The sequence below is a fragment of the Cryptomeria japonica genome, chromosome 1 (genome assembly GCF_030272615.1).
Source record: "Cryptomeria japonica chromosome 1, Sugi_1.0, whole genome shotgun sequence".
NCBI classification, from domain to species: Eukaryota; Viridiplantae; Streptophyta; class Pinopsida; order Cupressales; family Cupressaceae; genus Cryptomeria; species Cryptomeria japonica.
Window position 1 is genome coordinate 518,013,841 of NC_081405.1, and position 17,393 is coordinate 518,031,233.

General features: G+C 41.0%; 1 protein-coding gene across 4 annotated transcripts in view; it reads right to left on the bottom strand.

The window, feature by feature from the left end:
* The window catches only part of LOC131070317 (uncharacterized), a 182,963-nt gene that overhangs the window by 98,645 nt on the left and 66,925 nt on the right, over positions 1-17,393 (bottom strand). The gene's annotated exons all lie outside the window — the stretch shown is intronic.

Sequence of the window (17,393 nt, forward strand, 5' to 3'; positions counted from 1 at the left end):
TTAAATGCCTTCCCTCTCTGCACAGTGATGTTGTGCTCTCTGTCGTCTGGTAATAGAGACCGTACGATGGTGTCCTCAATACCCCGTTGTATGGTGTATGGCACTCAACCGTACAATGATGTCGTTTTTCCGTCGTACATTATTGTGCCTGTCGTACGAAATCTTTCTTTTGCTCACCGTACACTGTACAATATTTGATTATTGCTTTGTACGGTGATTTTATGTCATGCGTTGGTCTTTTTCACTGTACGGTGCTTGTCTTCGTCTCCGGCTCACTGTACGGTATGCAAATATGATATAGACCGTACGAAGGCGTGTTCTCCACCTGCTGCACAGCGTACGGTTCTTACCCGTACGGTAATGTTCGCTTCTCACCATACGGTGACCACACCCACACGCCAATATTTCCTTTCCGTACGGTGACCACACCCACACGCCAATATTTCTTTCCCGTATGGTGACCACACCCACACGTCAATATTACCCGTTATACAGCGTCGTATGCTTCTGTGCTTTGTCGACAACTTTTTTCACTTCGTTGTACGGTGCTTTCATATATATATTTTTTGTCGTACGGTTAATATACACCGTACGAAGATTTTCCGATTTTAGTTGTTTTTTTTTTTTCGCCATATGGTTCCTACCGTACAGTAATTCCTTTTCGTCATTTTTTTTTTGAAGTGTTCAAAAAATTCTAAGTACCTCTACAAGAGGATTCGGGGTCAGTCAATCGCCTCTGCTCATGATATGGTTTTAATTTGGACCCATTCACAACCTTCGGCACTTTGCGGCCATCTAATGTCCATAACTTGATCGACCCGTTCTCGGCCACCTCTCGAACTTTATATGGCCCTAACCATCTTACTTTGATTTTGTCGGGTTTAATCTCATTGTGCCCATTATATTTCAGTACCAGTTGGCCCAGGGTGAACCTCATTCGTTTTAAGTGCTTGTCGTGCCACAGCTTCCTCCTTTGTTGGGCTGCCTCCGTAGCCCACTGAGCCATCATTCTTTTCTCATCCAACTTGTTCAAGACATGCAGCCTCTCTCTTAGGCTTTCCATATCCCCCAGTCTGTTTTCGATTGCAATACGGAGACTGGGCACCATAAACTCAGTTGGCACAACAGCTTCCTACCCGTTCATCAGTTGGAATGGAGTTTGGCCTGCGGTCACTTTGTAGGTGGTGCGATAGGCCCACAAAACCGAGGGTAATTTTTCCTCCCAGTCTTCCCCCTCGACTCCACACGACTTGTAAATCATTGCAACGAGAATCTTGTTGGTGGCCTCCGCCTGCCCATTCGCTCGTGGGTAGTAAGGGTACAAGGAATGAAAAATTTTGAATTCAGAAGTGAGGAGCTTGATGACATGGTTTACAAAATCTCCACCCCAGTCACTAGTCAACTATATGAGGATGCCATATCGTGTAATTATCTGCTCATAGATGAATCTCGCCGTACTCAGGGTCGAGTTGTCAGGCAAGGCCTGTGCTTCTATCCACTTGGATAAGTACTTTGTGGCAACCACAATGTAGCGGCACCTCCTGTCATGGCTGGCCTTGAGTGGTCCAATAAAATCCAACCCCCAGCGCTCAAATAACTCTTGAGCATGTGAGGGGTTGAGTGGCATGAAATCCCTCTTCAATGGCTTCCCAACTCTCTGACACGTGTCGCAACCCACTACCCATTCTATGGCGTCAATATATAGCGTGGGCCACCATAGACCTGCAAGTAGCACCTTTCGTGCGGTAGTGTTCGATCCCATATGGCCTCCCACGGGCCCCTCATGTGCCTCCCTCAGAACGCTAGGCACCTCTTCCTCCATCACACACCAACGCAACACGTGGTCGAGCCCCATTTTGTACAGTAACCCATTAATCAACTGGAATGTATGGCTTCTTAACACCAGTTTCCTTTGTTCTCTGGGTGGCACCCCTTGCGAGAACACGGAGGTGGAGAGATATTCCCCGATAGCAGTATACCATGATAGCAATACTGTGATCTTGAATAGGTGAGCATCCGGAAATTTATCATTAACTCCCTCTGGCAGCTCCCCCGACCTTATCCTAGATAAGTGGTCGGCTATCACATGGCTTTTTCCCGGTCTGACAATGATGGTGAATGTAAACTCCTGCAAAAAGAGTAACCATCTGCTGATCCTTCCTTGAATGATTGGTTTGTTGACCAGATACATAAGCACCTGGTGATCCACGTAAAACGTGAATGGCATCGCCAGAAGGTAATGTCTGAATTTTTGCACAGCATAGACCATTCCTAGGGCCTCTCGCTTCGTTGTACTATAATTCTTTTCAGCCTTAGACAATAATCAACTCGCAAAATAGATTGGATGGTCCAGTCCATGGTCACCCACCTGAGCTAATGTGGCACCAATTGCGAAATTAGAGGCATCTACGTGGACATGAAACTCCCTGTCCCAATTCGGATATGCGAGGATGGGGGCCGCCACCAGCCTAGTCTTCAACTCTTCAAAAGCTTCGCCTTCCGAAGTCCCCCACGTGTATGGCTCACCCTTCCGAGTTAGTTTATCCAAGGGGTAGGATATATCAGCAAAATTCTTTATAAACCTTCTATAGTAACCAATGTGACCCAAGAAAGATTTTACCCCTATGACATCTATGGGTGACTCCATCTCCACGATCACCCGGATCTTATCAGGGTTTGTTTTTAGCCCTACTTTACAAACAATGTGCCCGAGCAATTTGCCTTGCATCACCATAAATCTGCACTTCTTAGGATTGAGTGCCAACCTTGCCCTCCGGCATCTCTCCATGCAATCTCTTAGGTCTACCAAATGTGTGTCCTGCCCACTATAAATCGACCAATCGTCGAGGAAAGCCTTAAAGTTTCCCACAAACATCTTATCAAAGATGTGTAGGATGATCCTCTGAAAAGTTGCAGGCGTGTTGCATAGACCGAATGGCATCCAGTTATATGCGTACACGCCATCCTCCACCACGAAGGTGGTCTTGAGCTTATCCTCCTCGACGATGGATATCTGATTGTATCCTAAAAAACCCGTCCATGAAGGAATACATTTTGTGGCCGGCTAACTCTTCCAATATGCTATCCGTGAAAGGAATAGGAAAATAACCTTGATGGTGACTGCATTCAAGTACCAAAAGTCGACGCAGATCCGGATTTGATTAGCCTCTTTCTTTAAGGAAATAATAATCGGAGACACCCATTCGCTGGTCTAGACCCGAAAAATGATGCTAGCGTCTAACATTTTTTCTATTTCCTCATTCACTCTTGTGGCATAGTTTCTGTTCATCCGATACGGCCTCTTCCGTACCAACTGGGCTCTAGATACCAGTTGAATGCGATGTACGCACATCTTAGGGGACACTCCTTTCAGATCTTTATATGTCCAGGTGAAAACATCCTTATACTCCAAAAAGATTTTGAAAGTTGCTACCTTCAACACGAGATCCCAATCGTCCTGACCAATATGTTTTTAGGGGCTTCCTCTATTCCCAGATTGGTCACCTTTAACTTGGACTCCTAATACTTGATAGGTTTGTCCTTCTCAAGCTGATGCGTCGGAGCTTCATCCACTCGGGCCTCCCCTTCTCTGTATTCTCCATGCTCAGGTGGAAACACAGTTTTCTCTTCCGGCTCTTCTATTTGGAGCATGTTGCATTGGAACAGCTCATAATCCTCCATCTGCCAATGGAACAGCCCATTCAATGAGCAAATGTTGTCTTCCAAGCAGCCATCGAGTTCCAGCACTCCTTCATTATTTGGTTCCATCTCGTCTCTGCCTTCATAGGAATCCCACTCCCATCTGTTTGAGTCTTCTGAGTCGAAGTCAGATAATGCAAGCTCCTCACTGACGGCCTGGGTCCTCAAATCAATAACGTACTTCCGCCCCCCTTCTTCCATGGAGAGGGTGTTCTTCTTCCAATTATGATTCACTTTTGTCGTGACCAGCCATCCTCTCCCTAAGATGGTATCATAGCCCTTCTTTTTTAGTGGGATTACCACAAAATCCAGTAAGAAGGGTTGTGTGCCAATGGTCACCGGCTGGGCCATCAGGGCGTCGAGTGGCTTGATACCGTGTCGGTCTGCTCCCACCAAAATGAATGTTGGTGGCCATAGTGTTCGCTTCCCGAGCTTCTTCCATGTATCCTCCGGTAGCACATTCACCCCAGATCTTCCGTCCACGATGGTGTCATTAAGGATAGTCCCGAGGATTCCCATTTCCACTACCGCAGGATGTCGACCACTATTTAAGGCCAACAACATTGGATCAGCTGAAAGGCTGACCGGGACTTCCATCTGGGTCACACCTGAAGGTGTGTGCGGTACTTTGTACGGTACTGAGAATGGCAATCCTCAGCTGTGGCATTGTGTCCAGAAGGTCCTTCACCCTTATCAGCACCTCCATCTGCAAGACTTGCCCAATAATGTTCTTTTCTGCTTCAATACAGGATGAGGTACTCACCACCTCTACATTTTTTCGTCGTTTTGTCATCATCTCCCGCTCAATGTTGGCCTTTGCCTCCCGTAATCTCTCCTTCTCCGTATGGGAGTCGGGATAAGTGGCCTTCATGGCTTGAGCACGAATGATTGCCAGCACTTCTTTATCATCATCGGTTTTCTCAATATTGAGAAGATTAACCCCTGGCTCGGGGCAATTTGTGTCATCGTGGTCTCCAAGACCGCACCATTTGCACAAGTTTGGGGTGTTTCCTCTTTCTAGCAGGCCCGACACTGAATCATCAGTCGTCCTTTGGCATCATACCACATCCGACTCCGGTTATTATTATTATTGTTGTTGCCTTTCCCTCCCCTTCGGTTACCTCTGTAACCGTCGGATGATACCGTGGTGTTGGCTTGAGGCTGGGATGTGCCCGCTGTAGCGGAGGGTGACGGTTGCTCCTGGGTGAAGAGCACCTGATTCCCTTGTGTCTTCATGTTGTAGGGACATTCTTTGGTGGAGTGTCCCAACACTTGGCAAATGTTGCAGACGGCCTTTTTAGGACAACTGCCTTTTGTATGACCTTCCTCTTTACACTCCGTGCACCACACTTCCTCATTCTTGCTAATGCTCCCCTTCATACTTTTAAATTCCTTCATCATGCGATGCATGTCCTTCTGGAAGGCTTGCACCTTCTTGCTCGACCCCTCATCGCTGCTACTTCCCTCGGAGGAGTCCTCCTCCCCAAAGGATTTGTCTTTCTTCTTCTTGGATGTCTTGCCTTCACTTCCCAGGTCCATTGCCCGGTTATAGGCATCTTCGTAGGTGGGTGGTACAATTTTCATTTTCCTCCCGAGGGAGGATTTCAAACCCTCCACAAACCACCTTTTCTTTAACCCATCACCCGGTTGGTTGTCCATTTTTCCCAGCAATTCCTTCAGGCGTCGACTATACGTTCAGACGGACTCGTTTTTCCCTTGCTTGGTACCCACGATTTCCGCCACGATTTCATTGTTGTCCCTAAGAAGTCGAAACTCTATTTCGAAGGTTTTATGTAATTCGTCCCAAGTTGCCAGCTTCGTCTTATCAGCATCAGAGTACCAATCGATGGCTACCCCTCGTAGGTGGCGGGGAATTGCACCACCCATTCCGCCTTGTCGGTCACGCCATTGGCTGACCAGATTGTTTCACACGTACGACAATGTCGTACCGGGTCTTCTTTTCCGTCTCCATTGAACTTAGGCAATTTTTCCCAATTCACCATCATGCTCCTTAGCGGCGGCCCAATCTGCCCTCCGGAACTTGAACTCAACCCTCCAGGAACTCCTGCAATCACTGGTCCTCCAGAAGGTACTTCGCCGAGATTTGGTACATTGGGTCCCACTAGGTTACTCTGACTACCAGGGTGTGATGAGCTTGAACCGAACAGATTGCTTCTACTACTGTGCCCTTGTGTCCTCCCGACACCTTCGATCGCACTAGTATCCTCTGCCTCTCTATTCTCAGTCTCGGTCTCCTCTTCTCTCCTGGTCTCTGTACCTCTAAATGGTGTGTACGGCTCTAGCGTACTCCCGTCGCCAATCTCTTCCAACGTGAGGGAAAGGTCCCCCAACCGCTTTCTAGTGGTTTCTATTAACACAGAACCTTGGCCTTCGCCACTCGAGCCATCATTGCCATTTTCGCTTCCTTCTTCAGCAAGTTTCTTCAATCGTCGCCACCATTCGGCTTGTTGTTCCAACCTTAGTGCCCTCACGGCTGCCTCGTGCCCGTCTTCTTCCTGTCCCTTCGACACACGATTTCTATCCTTGTTCAAAGTCACGAGCATCAATTCCTTTGTTCTGTAGGGTTGAAGGTTCGTCGATGGCTTTCATCACATTCCTCCTCCTCCTGCCAACTCCTCTCTTCGAACTGTTGTAGGATATGTTGCCGACGGTTCTTGCAATAGGTTTCCTCTCGGCAAGTTTGTAGAGCAAGAAATGCTTGTGCCAACAAGCTAGGCAAGTTGTTCATCAACCGGTTTACCGTCGGACTTACACCAAGGGCACTCCACACGACGCTCTCAGGGACGTCCTCAGCCGTGGCCTCCCTCCGTACGTAAGTTTCGATCGATGCCTGTAGGATGCAGGTGAAATCCCTTGTCAGTGCTCTCTCTCCTTCGAACAACTCCTCCGGCTCTTCCTTGGGATTACTACTTGTCCCCTCGCTTACTGGTTGTCCCATTATCGTCGTGCCATGTAATATGCTCTCGTCATTCCAGGTTTAATTCGGCAACGACGCCAAATGTTTGCCCTCTGGGCAAACAGTTTAATACATGCAGACAGAATACTTAACAAGAAACAGTAATGCCATAGATACTAGACAACAATATTACACCAACAGAAAAGATACCATTTCATTCATAATCGTGATACTGACAAGTTACATCACATGGTATATAAAGGTACCGAGGGGGTGCGAGGGACAACCGTCACACCCATAACTACCAACCCTCTATTATATTACTAAACCAAGTACTTTCTAATTAATTACTTTTTATTCCCGTACGTACAATATTACCGCCAACAAACATAACTTTTGCATATAGACTCAAAATTATGTATGTGTTTTTCAATTGCATAACTTTTCAATAAGAATCCATATATACAATTAAAATGGAATTTTGATTAAGTATAATGATGTATCACTCAATTGAAGTAGATGGGATTTTGGTTATGAGTAACAATGCAAAACATCGTCACTTGTCAACTCTCCTCTATTTTGTTAGTCTTGTTATTAGAGTATATAGAGTATTTTTTATGGCATTCAGTTTTCCTGCAAAATAAATTGTAAAATATATATGTATATCGTAAGATAGTAGACTACTGAATGCTACTTCTAGCCAAATTTAGAACTAAATAATGGAGCAGCCACGGTCTAGAAAAACAGAACCAAGGTGTGTAAAGTTCCCAACCCAATTTACCTCGAGATTTCTCTATGCAGATTTGAAAGGCTTGTTTTATATGTTCAATAAGAAATATAACACCAGTATCTATGCAGATATAAATTGAACATAAATTGGAAAACTGCAGAAGGATTGAAAGAAATAACATTCAGGAAATTAATATGAATTCTGACTTTTTTATTTCATTGCAATTAAAACACAGAATAGCTTTGTGGTCTCCAGAATAATATATCAAATTTGAAAACATATATTTCCTCAACATCAATAGCAGTTGATAGTTGATACATATCTTCAAGTGGCACCAGTAAGACATCCGAAGCCAGTTCCAAGCTGACCAAATAGTATTTGTTGTTATCATCGAACAAGCTCATTCAGTGAGCCGGCACCAGCATATTGACACGAATATGAAAAGCTGAGATCAATAGTACTTTCTTAGTAGATTAATCCACAGAAGCATTAATCTTCAGGAAATGCCGATAATGCCCAAACTCCCTCCTTGCGTTTACAGAACAAAATATCAAACCCAATATGGTAACATGTAGTGTTACACAATCAAGAGTCTTCAACGCAGATGGTACTACTCCTATATCACAATACCATACCACTTGCTTGTAGCTTGATACTGAAAATAGCATACCACATACCATACTTAGTCATAAAATCTTGAACATCAAAATGACACCTATTTTTCTTACCATCATCTAGCATCAAGCACCCTGAGGTGACTATCTCCATTTGGCTATCACCCACAATCGTGTCTTCAATTGTGGTACTTGGCTCCCACAAGTGATCTATAAACTGTGAACATTGATCCTTCACAAAGTGGTTACAATGCACAAAGAAACCCTATGCGATTCCTCATAAACTTCCTTTCATTTCAAGTGCAAGAGATGGAAAACTCAATAGTAACATCAATGCTTCTATCCACTTTGACCGTCATGAGATTACTCGAATCTCATATGCAAAAACAATTTGGAACTTTAAATAGAGTCCGCATGCCCTGTACTACAAGTTGTATCCCTTACTCGATCACCCTTTATTGTATTCTTTCCATGATGACAAGAATTTTGTAGTGGCATAGGAAGCAACAAATCTGAAATTTTCTCATACCTTGGACTGTGAAAACAATGTTTGACCTCTTTTGCCAAAAGAGAATTTGTTGAGATATCCTCAACACCTCCATATTTGTGACTCAAAACTCCCATCTCAGGGCTTGTTGTCCTCATTTTTTGTTTTCAAAAAATGAAGGACCACTACGGTAAAATTTTATGAAAAAATTGAAATTTTTACTCTATGGCACGCTTCTCAAGGCAAAATTTCGACTAATCCTTGGACTGGCTTGATCCTCAGTCCATTCTCGAACTACGTTTCGAATTTCGTCCAATTCTGGTTTCGTTTGCTATGTCTTTCCTTCAATTTCGGGTTTTAAAACACAGACTGCAGGTGGAGAATTTTCTTCAAACTGCAAGTTTTAATGATATTCATTGTTATGGTCTTTGTAGGGGAATTTTTGATCAATTACATGTGCACTTTTGTTTTAAATATGTCACTTATAATTTATTTTAAGTTTCCCCTTTAATGTTTTTATCTTTTTATTGTTTTTGGGTCATTTTTAGTTAAAATTGGGGTTTTTTGGCTCAACTGCAAGTAAACTTGCAGTTTGTTCAAAAAACCCCTACTTTAATGGTTTTCACATGTAATAGGGATTTTAAATCCCCATTACATATGTGCAAGTGTTTTTAACTTGTTATAGGGATTTTATTTCCCTTTTACAAGTATTTTTAAACTTGTCATTTGTCTTTTAAAACCCGATTTTGACATAAAAGTGCATTTTTGATAATTTTTTTTTTTTAAACTTGTCATTTGTCTTCTAAAACCCGATTTTGGCTTGTAAGTGGGAAAAGTGAAAATTGAACTTGTTGTTTTCTATCTAAAACCCGATTTGCTTCATTTTGGACAAATCGAACTTGCCTTTTGCTCCAAAAAACCCGAAATGCAAGGGAAAAACGATTTTTGACCATTTCAAGGCGAATTTTGTGGAGAAATTGTTGGAGGAAGGAGGCGTTTTGGTTTGCATCTTATCTTCATGCATTGTTGGATATCTTGCACGCCATTTGGAGGATACATTTGCTGGTTTTTTGCCCTAAATCAGCAACCACGTTTTTCTTTAATGCCACATTTTGAGGGATTAAATCTTTAACAAATTGCAAACTCCTAAATCGTTTTGCCCTTTCTCACCTAGGCGTCGAGTTTGGGAGGAGTTTTTAGTCATTTAATGATGCCATATCCATTATGCAACAAGTGCCACATTTTTTCCCTAACGTAAATCATTATGGCTGCGTTTTAGAAGTATTGAATGCCACGCATCTTCTAGAACATGGATCGTTTTAGCTTGAAGCATCAAGGCGTTGAGGTTTAAGAAGCATTCAAGCATTTTACATGACATTTTGCTCTTGCTTGGTACCACGTTTTTCCATATGAGACATTTTTTGCAAAAAAACGTGATAAAGGTTTTGGTATTCCGGTTTTGCTTCTTCATCTCAAGAATTGTTACATTGTTGGAGAAGCATTTTGCATTTCTAAGAAAGGTATGTTCTTCCTTTCTTCTCTTCTTTTTATTATTTTCTTGTTTCTTTATTTTTCGTTATTAGTTGCATTTTTGGCATGTGATGTTCTTCCCCTAGAAATTGGTTTTCGTGAAAGAAATCTTCCCCTTTGAAATGCAAATTGTTGAATTGCATTGTTCTTCCTAAAATTCCCTCTTAAACTTGTATTCGGGATTTTTAATCTCGATTACAAGTTCGCTGGAAATTTTTGTTCTTCCCCTACGGTTAAGGAATTTAATCATTTTTGGTTAAAATTCCAAGCTTGAAAAGTGTGAAATACCCCTCCCTTGCAAATTTGGGTTTTAAAAACCGGATTACATGTTGAAAAGTTCTTCCCATTTTCATGAAAATGACTTTCTTAGATATTCCCATTTCTATCCATTCATGTTCTCCATATCCGTACTTTCCATTTCCATCATTTCCCGCAAGTCAAAATTTCATTTTTTGTCCATTTCTCCATTTTCGAATTTACAAGTGTACTTGTATTCGGGTTTTAAAACCCCGATTGCATGTATGTCCTTTCCAACTTGTATACTTGCGAAAATTCTCAAGATCCGAAATTGGTCAAAGTCAAGATTTTCCCATTTCTACATATCTCCCCTCTTCCTCTCACAAAACCGTGAAATTTAGAAATCAAAGTTTTACCCATTTGAAGAAGGAAGAATGATATTTGCAGCTGACTATGATGTTGCCTTAACTCTCTTAAGTCTTCATCACAGCATTCTAGGTTCACAATCAATGTCAGATTTGCCGGCATCTCCAGCTCCAAAGAAAATGAAATACAAATATGACAAATACCAGAATGAGGTTGCACCTTCCCAGGTTTCTTCTCCTTTGGATCGCATTAGGGACACGGAAATAGGGCATGTTGATATGGCAGAATTCATCAACAAGGTAGAAGATCCACAGGATAACAACTTGCAGCGGCTGTTGGACAGCCATATCCATCATGCATCTTCTTTCCCAGTGGCTGCCCTAAAACCTCAGTTAGTTCTTGCATGCGCCCATCATTTTGACAAAGAGTCGAGAGTCATAAAAAATGATGATGGTGAAGCTATAATTCGTCTTGATGCAGATACAATCGAGAAGGTCTTCAAGATACCTCCTGCACCTGTTTATATGGAAATCACCAAAGAAAGTGCAGCAGAGTATTATGTGAAAAGAGAAAAAGATTGCAAGCGACACATCAATAGATGGATCCAAGAGCCTCGTCCTTCCTTCTCAAGATGGGCAAAGTTGTACCGTTGTGTTTCAAGTGGGAGATAGGAGACACCATCACTCTTCTCAGCAGGATGATGGGCATTGAGCACTCTAATGTCTTTGAGCCATGGATGTATCAATTCATTATGTTCATACAGCAGTCGCATCACATTTCATGGGGCGAAATCATCAGCGATGCTTTGTGCGAACAACTTGCAGCAGTTCCTACCACTATGACCTTTTTCATGAATTCCTATTTGGTATATTTAGCAGCGTCACTTAGACACTTTCCAGGTCTTTCTACCAAGGGTGATCGCTCGCTTATACCAGTTTGGGAATATTATGACCAGTTGCCATTGAAACCTAGCAGACTGCATTTCAGAAGAGTCCAAGATGCATTCTTTGGATATTTTATGTGTCAGTTTAACGTGGATCTCAGAAACAAAAGAGTATCAGATGAGGCATGGGTCAAGGTGTCTGAGTATGGGTGTTTATTCCTGCAATTCCCCACCTTCACCTACATGAGGATTGGATGCTATGATGGACAGCCATACATGCTTCCAAGATATCCAACCGATAAGATAATTTTTATGGAGTTGGGAAGACAGATCATGGCTGTTCATACTTTTCAGTCTGCTAGACACAAGGTTGGAATGGGGATCTCTAGCACAAACCCATTGAAAATTGGTCGATACTCCCTTGTCACATCTGTGAAGGCTAAGGCCATGGATGTTGAATTGCAGGAAATCAAGCTTAAGAGATTCAAACCTAGAGCTGATTTTGATTATAGAGGTATGAAGGAGAAGATCAAGAAATCCTTTGTGCATGTTCATCGCATTGAAGACATCTGGGTAGATCTCCGCACGGAAGTCGAAGTTCTGAAGATGGATTACTGCAGGCTCACTGTTGAGCAAATTGTTGACTTGAACTGTTGAGCATACGAGCCTTCTCCTGATCGACAACAAGAAAGTGTGTTGAAAGTTCTTGAAGATAATCCCACTTGCATTCAGTTATCAGAAATTGATACTTCCACTTCTGGTTTTGAAGAATTCATGAAACAATCTTCATGTCCATTAGTAACTAAGCAAACCGTGGTCGCCATTCAAACAGATATTCCTCCCAGGGTGACCACGGTAATTCAAACAGAAACTGCTTCTCCTTTGCCTACGGCTGCTACTGGAAGTGAGTTGATGACTTTGCCTCCATGGCTTAGTTCTTTCACTCGGAAAAGGAAGAAGCAAGAGATCTCACCTGATGCCTTTGACTACCAGCAACTCAAACAGTCCAGATCCAAAGTTGCTAAGAAGGCAAAAACTATCTCTAGGGTAACTGTTGATAGCAACAAGATGAAAGTAGCTGAAATTGTGGAACCTATTGCAGATAAACCACTTGATGAAATGTCAGCTGCTGATTATAAGGTTACAAGGGTAGAATTGGGCAAGCAAACACATGAGGTCATTAAACATGATGCTCAGTTTTCTGTTGCTTCACTAGTGCAAAGGTGTGACGATCTTCTTGCAAAGAAAGACAAGCTAGAAGAAGAAAACCGACAGCTCATGGCAGCCATTCATAAAATCACAAAACCTGCTGCTGAAGGGAGTAACTCCATAGGTTCTTCTGGTTCCCAAGAATCGATTCGTGGAGTGGAAAGGGCTGCTCAGAAAGTACAAGCACTGGATTCCTGGGTTGATCAGCTTCATGATCAATGTATTCAAGTGGTAAAAGACATTTTTCAAATAATGTCTAAGTTGGAAACCATTGAGGAAAAACTAGATCAGACTTCTAACACTTTCAAAAAGAATCTAGAAAGTGTTGAGAAAAGTCTGGCAATCTGGCGTACCATGCCCCAACAACAGCTAAGTATTTTGCAGGAGCACGCCATCATCTCTTCCAGGGTCATGTACTTGGAATTTGAGGAACTCATGGAAAACAAGACCCTTGTTCTTAAATCCCTCGTTGAGGAGATCAATGATGCAAGGAGATTCCGGAATGAAGTCTATCGAGGTATTGTCTCACATTGTGAAAGGGCCTCTTGGAATATAGTAAATCAGGATGGAGAGCTGATTCCAGAAGAAGAAGTTCTTGCTGATTTACAAATGAGGATTCATAATGAATGGAGGAGCGAACAATTCTCGGCAGCTTCAATTCAAGCATTGATGAAACACCAAGCCTTTTTGCATGATATCCAGTCTATCCTGGATAAAGACAATTCTGCGCTCCTCCGCTGTCATGACACTATTGTGAAGACTATGGTTGTTGCTAAGAACACCCATGAACCGAATCCCGAGGAACTACAAGTGAGCATCAGAAAATTTCAAGGATTCGTGTCTTCACAAAAGGCAACTTAAGTGTTTTTCAACACTTAGTTGAATTTTCCCTCTTTTGTAATCTTTAGTTGTAATTTCGTTTTGACAAGTTACATGTAAAAGTAATTTTTGTAAAATACAAGTTGCACCTTACTTGTACTTTTGTAATTACATGTAAGCCAACTACAAGTTGTGTCTGATTAGGACTGTAGTTGGAATAAGTCTTAGTTAGTTAGAGTAACTCTTAGTTAATTAATGAAGTCTCAGTTATTTATTGAATGAGTCTTGGTGGTTGAGAGAATCTCTCAAGTTAGTTAGGATCCTCCCACCTTTTTCTCAAGGCTCCTCTTCTATAAATACTTGAGAGGTCCATTGTAAATATATCTTTTGGAAAGCAAGCAAAAACTCTGACAAATTTACAGCAAGAAGTCTTTGAGCTTATGTATGTGAATTGAAGGTTTTGAAGAATAAGAAAGAAGGATTACTCAAGTTTTGAGTCTTTGAGCTACATGTTTGAGTTTGAATCTTTTATTTCTTCTATGCCAAGTGTTTCTAAAGGAGCTTAGTCCAATCTGATTTGAAGTCTTTGAGCTGCAAGTAGAGAAGATTAATTAAAATAGGAAAATCTCTAAAAGGAGCAGCAAGTCTTTGAGCTTGCGTCTATTCTTGAGGAAAAATTACTGTTTGATAAGAAATAGCAGCAAGTCTTTGAGCTTGCATTAGTTCTTGTCTTTGTGTTAAAAGAATAGATTATTCCAGTCTTTGAGTTGTTATCTTTTATTCATTGTAAAAATTTAGTATAGCAAAGGGTAGATAGGACTTCCAATAGTCAAGTCTTTGAGCTTGATATTGCTATCCCGTCCCAAAGGAAGTGACAGAAGTCTTTGCGCTTTCAGGAAACTTCATTTCCTTTCTCTCATTTCACTTGAAAGTAGTTACTGCTGTTCATTTTCAATTGCTATCCTTTTCTGTGAAGAGAAAAGGATATCGTCTTTCTTGAAGAAAGAAGGAAGACTGCTGTCCCATCCTGTTTTAATTTCAGTTTTAGTTAGATAGGGGGAGCCTTCCCTTAATTAGGAGAGTTTTTACTCGTGTGCTGTGGTTGAAACCACAATTTTGTATATTTCCCCCAAGTGTACAAAATTTTCAACCAACAGGGCTAACCAAAATATTCTTCTCAAATGCATATTCATCAATTTATGGCTCACTATTTGAATTTTGAAAGATACTTCCTTCAACTTTAACTCGTTGCATCCAATAAGTTGAACCGTTTCCACCTTCACTTATAGATAATTTGTTGCCCCATGCAATCATTATAAACCAATAAAACATCTTCTCCACCAAAGAATATTTACCTTCAACTTGCTTGCTGGGTCCCTCTTGTTCTCACTCCATGATGTCTTGTGAATCTAAATTTGATTGTTTTTCTTGCTTCTTGGCTACTACCTTAGACATTTCCTTCAATTTTGATTTTTCTTCTTTCTTCAAAAAAATTCTCTTCATCACCAGGAGGCTTCATCCATGCAATTATATCCTTCTAATATTCATGCAATTCCTGTAACATTTCTAACATGGATTCTTGAAATGTCTACATCTTTCTGGCATGCAACTACAAGCTGACATGCAAAGGACATAATCTACAATAAGATGTTAACTTCCAATAATTCACAAGCTAGCAGGATTCCAACTCTAATACCAATGCAGTGGCCCTGACCAGTGTTTTTGATATATTTGAGTTACTTCTTGTGTTTCTGGTTATGAACAAATTATTGATGAATCCTTCAAATGAAATTGTAGATTTGCAGATCTGAGAGATATAAACAGCTACAGTATGTGTCTATCAATCACTATAACTTCAAACTATAGATTTCCAGTGAGAAATTTATCAGCTGAACGTATAACAATCATTTGACTCTTCTGACAAATATACAATCCCAAATATATGTAAACAGATCTGAACCTGAAATATATCCCTGTGAATCTGCTGACTATTGAATGGCTTGTATCTTGCAGCCTCAGATGGATGTCGATGCTGGCGGCTCAAACATAGATACTTCAGCCTATGCTTGAAGGGAGTGGCTGTGAGATGGCAACAATAATAAAAGTGGAACTGCAATGTATGGAATACCAGTCCCTGTTGTGCCCCACTTCAACTGACAGTGACCTGTGCGCAAGAACAAATGAGATTTGCTGTGGCCAGGTTCTAGTCATTTAACGTTCATAATTGATGATAATGAATGTTCACTGATCAAAGAAAGGTCCAATTGCTTGTGTGACTCCAGCAACGGAGGATTTGTTTTGCAAATGTAATTTCATGTTCGGTTGAGTATTAGTGAAGAGCAATAAGCCCACTTGCAATTCTATTCAAACACGTCCTTATTTGCCCTTGAGTTGTAAGCCAAACTCCTGAAACTCCAGCTAAATATGATAATGGTGATCTCCAATGTAAGGTACTCAAAATGAAATATGTCATAATGACAAACAACCCTCAAGGTTTTGATTTGATAGCCAATCCTGATCGCCCAATCTACAAATTGCACAACTTCAATTTCTGTCCACCTTGCAATTCTTGTGTAGAACTGCGAAGTGAGAGACGAAGGTTTTCGTCTTAACCTCTCAATGTTTGCAGCCAAGTGTTTTTGCCTTGAGTGCAAATTGAGTTCAAACTCAAAGTGAAGAATTACTCAAATTAAACTGAATGATCCAAATGAAGCTGGGCACTTTCTTTAAACACCCTTTTTGATTTGGGCCTACAACCCAAAATTCTCTCCAAGTATTTAAAAATACTTTTATTTGAATTTAATTTAATTGTCTTATTATTTTATTTATTGTTATACTAGTTGCCCCTTAAATGAAGAATGAAAATTGTATTTATATCCCCTCATGGACTGGTCACATGGACCCAAATTTGGCACCACCTTTAAATTTTTTAATTTTATTTATATTTATTTTATGTTTTATTTTTTTTGCTAGGTGATGCACAGTCGAAGCTGCGCTTGAGTTTTTTAGCCTAGCCTGAGCCCAGGGGAGGTCACAAGGGGGACCTCCTCCCCATACATATGCCACATAAGCCATTAAGGCAACTAGATGTCACTTTGGGGATTTGAACATGGATCTCCAACATGAGAACCATATGTAAACAGATCTGAACCTGAAATATATCCCTATTAAATATTTATTTATATATTTATATTACATAATATCACTGATAAAATATTCTATTTTATACAATTATAATAACAATAATAGCAAGATTATTGGTGAGAAAAGGGACATGACAAAATCTCAAAAAAATTGCAGTCGTGATTCATCCAGTCCATGGTAAACACGAGAAGTCAGATATGCCAGCCCTATTTTACATCAACAATCAGGCTATGGTGAAGATGTTCCTAATCACATTTATAAATATCACCAAAGCAGGTAAATTCTTCTCCAATTACTTCAAGAAAATTGCATGCTCTGAGGAAGTAGTTTAAAAAAGAATTCAGGTTTTTAATGGACACTATTGATGAAATTTATGATTTAAACCAAGAAAAGGTCAAAGCATAAGAAGATGTTCATAAAGGTCACTAATACCTTAGTGTCGATGTGTGATGCTCTCCCTCCTCTCCCTCTCCCTCTCCCCTTCCCCATAAAACAAAATCAGTGAATAGAGCAAAGATGCACCAGGGCATTTATCTAACTAGTGCCTCACATCAAGGACTTCATAGAGGACAAAATGTAAAAATTGGCTGGGTAGTTGACTAAAATAAGACAATCATTGGACATGATCAAGTGGCTTCAATCTGATCACCAGCCCTACCGATTTCTCATATAAATTGAAATTGCTCCACACTAAAGAGGATACCACTGTAATTAGAAAACCAATATCAACAAGTTCATGCACATGGAATATCAACAAA